This window comes from Peromyscus eremicus, chromosome 5 (genome assembly GCF_949786415.1).
Source record: "Peromyscus eremicus chromosome 5, PerEre_H2_v1, whole genome shotgun sequence".
NCBI lineage: Eukaryota > Metazoa > Chordata > Mammalia > Rodentia > Cricetidae > Peromyscus > Peromyscus eremicus.
The window spans coordinates 98,045,048-98,051,197 of NC_081420.1; the positions used below are offsets into that span (position 1 = coordinate 98,045,048).

The 6,150-nt window shown below is 49.8% G+C and overlaps 1 long non-coding RNA gene across 1 annotated transcript; it reads right to left on the minus strand.

Annotated features, from left to right (window-relative positions):
* Positions 1-200: 200 nt before the first annotated feature.
* Positions 201-5,838, minus strand: LOC131910675 (uncharacterized). The gene is made up of 3 exons (XR_009379197.1): positions 5,679-5,838; positions 4,768-4,908; positions 201-349 (listed from the first exon to the last, which is right to left on the minus strand). It is a non-coding gene; the product is annotated as an uncharacterized LOC131910675 (long non-coding RNA).
* Positions 5,839-6,150: the final 312 nt, after the last annotated feature.

The window sequence follows — 6,150 nt, forward strand, 5'->3', positions numbered from 1 at the left end:
CTACAGATGATGCAGGAACAAACCTTATCACGTCAGGAATTGGGCCTGAGCTTGAGAGGGCCAACCCAAAGAGCTGTGTGCCTCGTCCTTACATCTTGATGGTCGTTCCTTCAGTCTCATCACTATTGAGACCCACCTGGCACGTCATCTTTTCATCCCCAGGAAGCCTGGGACAATCAAGAAACTGCACTTATCCAAACTGTGTTCAGAAGCACGTCTCTTTGATAGGTTGGTGATATATTCAAATCTAATGTTTGTTGGTTTCAGAAAATAACTGGGCTGGCGAGGTGATGAGGTGGGTCAAGGTGCCGGCTCCCAAGCCTGATGACATCGCTTCCGTTCTGGGATCCTATAGGGTAGATGAAGACAATCAACTCCTACAACTTGTCCTCTGGCCTCCACATGTACACCATGGCACAAGCATACCCTGTCCCCCCATGACACACATACACACACACACACACACACACACACACACACGATGCAATTTTTTTAAAAAAGAAAACAACATCCAACCAGATTCACCAGATGGGACATACTTGTCAGATCCACTTTTTCAAATCTGATTTAGGGGCAGGTAAGATGGCTCAACCAATAAAAAGACACTTGCTGCCAGCCCCGAGGACCTGATTTTAATCCCCAAGACCCACACTGTGGAAAGAAAGACTAACCCTTGATAGGTTGTGCTCTGACCACCACACCTGTCTTCACATGCATGTGCACGTGCCCACACCCATGTACACACAACCGACAATCAATCAGTTGGTAAGTGTACCTTTAAGAAAATGATATTTAGATTGATTTATTTTATATGTGTGTTAGGTGCACCTATGTCTGTCTATGCACTACATGTGTACAGTGCCCACAGAGGCCTGAAGAAGATGCCAAACACTCGAACTGGTGCTACAGATGCTTGTGAGCCACCATGTGCGTGCTAGGGATCCAACCTGGGTCCTCTGAAAGGCTGGTCAGTGCTCTTCAGCTGTGAGCTGTCTCTCCCACCTGCAGCCCCGTTTTTAAAATGAGTTCAATGTTGTGAAGCTAAGCTTCCTGCCTCTCGGGGCTTGTAGCACTTTGCCATCGCCAAGCCCTGTTCCTGTCTGATGTGCAGCCCTTCCCTTTCTCCAGGCATTTCCTACTGTTAGGGGACTGCCGCGTACCCAGAACCAACATAGCTCGCTGTCTGGTGCATTTTGATAGTTAACAGGCGCAGCACACCCTGTCCTTATCTGGGAAAGCAGCAATCTCTCCTGGACTGGCTGCTTCATCCCTGTTGCTGAGCAACAGGGGGCTTCTGGGAAGGGGCTGGGAAACGCCCACTTCAGGGCCTCCGTCTATATCGGGAGGAGGTTGTGTTCCCGTGATCTAATCCCTTAAGGGTGATGGAAGCTCCCAGCACAGTTGTCCAAGGCCCTTGCTAGTCTAAAGAGAAGCACCTCAGCTTAGGATGGTTTGGAGTCGGTCTGTACCTTACAGCAGACTGGAAAGAATGAGCCCTGCCGTGTGTCAGAGGGGAAGCAGACCAGGTGGTGAGTGTGTCAAGACCACATAGCCAGTTGGAGGGTGAGGCCACAACTAGACCTGTGTTCTTGACCCAGGCTCTTCTGTTTCTGCAGACCCCCCTCCTTCCATATCGCACAGACAGCAGGCTGTACAGAGAGATCCCACTGCGCTTTGACCCTGAGAGAGGCCGCCGTAGTGCTGCAGATAGGCCCAGAGAGCATGCTGTTCCCGGGACTAGCACTCCCTATCAAGAGGGAAAGGACTAGAAACCAGAGAAACTCTAGCTGATACCAGGGTGCTCTCTGCTGGCTAGCAACTGAACAAGTCACATCTTGGATACAAGGCATGTGAGACTTCTCAGAGAGCTGTAGGGTGGGTTCCAGGAGTGAGGCATCTGAGGGAGAGTGTCCTTCCATTATAGACCACCTCTTCTGAAGCCCTGGGAGCCCTGGTGGTGGACAAATCATGCCATAGTCCTCTGACCACATCCCTAAACATACGTGTATCATTGACGACTTTCTGTATGACAGCCACAAGGGATGGTACTATGGGGACAGGAATGACTGTATCTAAAAGCACTATTCGGCCCTCTGTAGAATCTGAGGCAGACAACCAAACCAAACCAACAACAGCAAACAAACAAACAACCAGCGATGGAATAGATTTGACAACACAGACCATCAGAGTATGCTGAGCTGGAACAGAAAAACAAGAAAGAGGGTCTGTTTGTGCCTGGGCCCCCAAGGGTCCCCAGCTTTGAAGAGAACAGAGAGGCAGATGAGAATGGACATGACCATGGCAGTGCATTTCGGGAGGAAGGAGCAGACTCAGCTCCCTTATGGGGCATTTTCTTTATTGATGATTGATACAGAAGGGTCCAGCCCACGGTGGGTGGGGCCATCCCTGGGCAGGTGGTCCTGGGTTGTATAAGAAAGCAGGCTGAGCACATCATAAGGATCAAGCCAGTAAGCCACACTCCTCCATGGCCTCTACTTCAGTTCCTACCTTGAGTTCCTTCTCTGACTTCCCTCAATGATGCATGGTAATTGGAATGTGTAAGCCAAATGAACCCTCTTCTTCCCCAAGCTCATGGTGTTCATCACAGCAACAGAAATCAAACTAAGAGACCTCCTAACTTACCTCTTCACCTCCAGAATTTTCCCATCTCTCCCTGCCACACCACATCTCTTTTTAGGCTAGGTCTGTGTCTTGCGGGATTTCTACAATGTCCCCCAGTACGTACACCTCAACACCACCAATGATTGGTTCCCTGACTCCCACATCATCTAGACAGGGGACCTTAACACGTGGATGGCATCCCTTTTGTATCTGCTGCAGGGGATTCTGCAAGGCCCAAACTACCCCTTAACTCTGATAAGGAAGCCATCCCGAGGAGACTGCAAAGGTGTGGAGGGGATGTGCCTGAAGATGGTTCAGGGGAAGTGGGGAGAAGAGATGTGAGCCCCACGGGCAATGGCATCAGCTGTGACTGTGTGGGGTGAGGAAGAGAAGTTAAGAGCAAATGTTTCCAACAGGAGGCTCTGGCAGGTGTGATCAGGGAGGTGGGGGGGATGGCTGGGGTGCTCTGACCCCAACCGTCAAGTGAGGTCAAGGTTGCGAACAGAATAGGGACATGATTTCTAAAGGGGGAAAGGCAAGAAAATGGCTCAGTGTGCTAAAGCCCTTGCCACCCAAGCTTGGTGACCCGAGTTCAACCCTGGAACCTTCGCGCGCGCACACACACACACACACACACACACACACACACACACACACAGTGTTTAAATCACTGAAGCATGAAAAGAAGGAAGTGAGTGGGGAAGCTCCCTGCCAGACCATTCTGAGTCTTCAGTAGGACAGAGAACCCAGAACTGAACCTCTGTAGCTCCAAGCCCAGATCACGGAAAACTGGTTAGAAGTGCAAGCTTTCAGGCTGGGGAGCTAGCTCAGTTGTGCAAGCATGAGAACCTGTGTGTGGATCCCCCAACACATACGCAAAAGTCATGGATGGTGGTGCAAGCCTGAAACCCTAGAACTGAAGAAGCCCAGTCGGTGAGCTTGAGATTCAGTGAGGGCAGCTGCCTCAGAAGCAAGGTGGAGAGTGATTGAGGAAGACACCTGACGTTGACCTCTGACCCACATACACACACAACTTGAACTCTCAAGACCCATCCAAAACCTGAGTTAAGAGTCCACATTTTAACAGATTCTCCAGGGGACTCCTGTGCCCATTAAAGTTTGAAGAACTTTTACCAAAAAGGCATTTGGGCGTCTGGCTGTGCGCTTTACTGACAGTTAACAGATGCAGACATCGAGGCAGAGTGAAAGGAAGGTATGAGCATGATACGAGCGCCCTGGCTTCCCATGCCCATGCTGACTGCTTTCCCTCCCTTAGAAGCCTCAGAGCTGAGACCAGGCACAGGATATCATGAAGTGGTGCCAAAAGCGCAATCGAATCTTGGAAATTCCCTGAGCCATTGTCCTATGCCCCTCAGGAAGCCCAAAGGCGGCTAAGTTACTCTCCTGGCCTGAAGAACTTGTGTAATCTTATATAACTCAGGCCAGACACATGTGGTTTCGCCTAAGTGTAGCCTCTCACCTGGACCCATGCTAGGAAAGCACCCTGACAGCTAGGGAAACAGAGAAAAGAGTCCACATGCTGTGGAACGTGGATGACTGCCCAGCAGGCTGGATTTGTGCAGCTGGGTTAGGTTTCAGTGGCCCGTGAAGGAGACCTAAAGAACAAGACGGGTGGGTGGTATTAAGTACTAAAGGCAGGAAAGGAGTCAGTGTGACCAACGTACCAAATTAAGAACCAGGCAGCAGTGAGAGCTGAAGTTTGGGATGGGATGGAGACTCAGAGCAGACACAGAGAGCCATTCACACCCTGAGCTTCTCAGAGGCCTTGGGGAGACCAAGAAAATGTTTAGTTTGGGGACATGGGGAGTCTGGGCCTTTGAACGGCCTTCTGGTGTTGGTTATGTTCTTGACTGGGTGCTGTGCGGTGGCAGGAGAGGACATAGGCACCCTCACCCTGGAAGCTCACAGAGGCTGCCACTCAGAGTCTGTTCATCTCAGTATCGCCAGCGTTGGCCTCTGAAAAGGGCCCTGCAAAGGACTACCTCAGAGGAAATCAGCCTTTTGGTCAAGGAACCCAAACCGCCTTCTCCGGACCACAAGTCTGTGAGATGGTAGAGTGGGGTGGTGACAAAACCCCCCCTCAGGCTATGGTAAGAACTGTCTGTGACCATGCATGCTACATACCTGGCATTCAGCAGATGCACAAAGCCACGATGACTCCTCTCTACTTGAACCCTTCCCTTCCCAGACAGGGCTTCAGTGACTTTGCGACATCGTGGTAGTCTCTGTGGCCCCTTGGGGTGCCCCTTCAGCTTCTTCTTGCCCCTTGTTAATGATAACATTGGTTGAGTGCCTTTTCTATATCACAGCCCCAGACACAGGAGCCCATATCACCTAGCAGCGAGGCTTTGATGTCAGTGTTTTCCCACTTCACAGGTAAGAAACACAAAGCTAATCCTTTAGGGTGCTAGGGAGGCAGAAGGGGGATCTGAAGTTCAATGTTATCATTGGCCACAGAGAGAGTTAGAGGCTAGCCAGGGCTGTATGAGACTCTGTCTCAAAAGAAAAAGGGAGGAAGGGAGGAAGAAAAGAAGAACAAAAATTAAAAAAAAAAAAAAAAAAAGGAAAAAGCTCACAGGCACAGAACTTGCACTTAAACACAAAGGTAAACCTGAACCCTATGCCAGCTTAAGCATGTCTCTTCTCCTACAGCCTCCAACACGAGACATCCCAGGACTCTGTTACCCTCAGGGTATCCTTTCTCCCTCTGTAACTCATCCTCAGATAGTGGTGGGGCAAATCTTAACTGGTTGAGTCTTCTTTGACCAGCAGGCCCACCTTTCCTAAGGTCAGTGGGCTATAACCACGTGCACGCCTATCTCCCCCTGAACCTCAAGCAGCCCCAACTTCCAGCCTCTAATTCTCCTGCACCCCAGACAGCTTTTCCTTAGCCCTCCATTGAGGCATTAAGTTCATGCCATCCAGAAGTTCAAGTGCATCGTGGCTGTGTTGCTCTAGTTCCTCAGAGCCTTAAGTGGCCTGCCCTAGATTGTGGTAGGACCCTGTGCAACCAGAATCTTCTCAGTGTCTCTTACCAAGTCTGGCAGATACAGGGCTTTTCTCTTTCCCAAACCAGCATCCTTGAGCAATGCCCCTATTCTGCTCATGACACCAGTGTCTATCCCTTAACCTGTCTCTCCAACTGTCTTCATATCAACTGTGACCCTCTCTGCTCATAGCCACCTTCTAACTGCCTCTTAGATTGTTCACTCTTGGAACATTCCAACAAACCAACTGCTCGTTCTGCCCTCCAGTAGCTCATGCCAGGTCCCTCTCTATTGGGACATGACCATTCTCTGTCCTTTACTGGAGTTATTTTCCAATGCTTGCAAGTGAACCACAGACTCTTCAGGCACAAGAACTGTCCTAATTTTTTCATCCCCACACCTGGTCACAATAACTGTGACCCAAAATTACTAAATTTATTCCAAGTATGGTTGGAATGGATATGAATTGATATGAAGAATTAGTTCAATACAGAGGGTTTTTGATTCATAAGGTCATTTG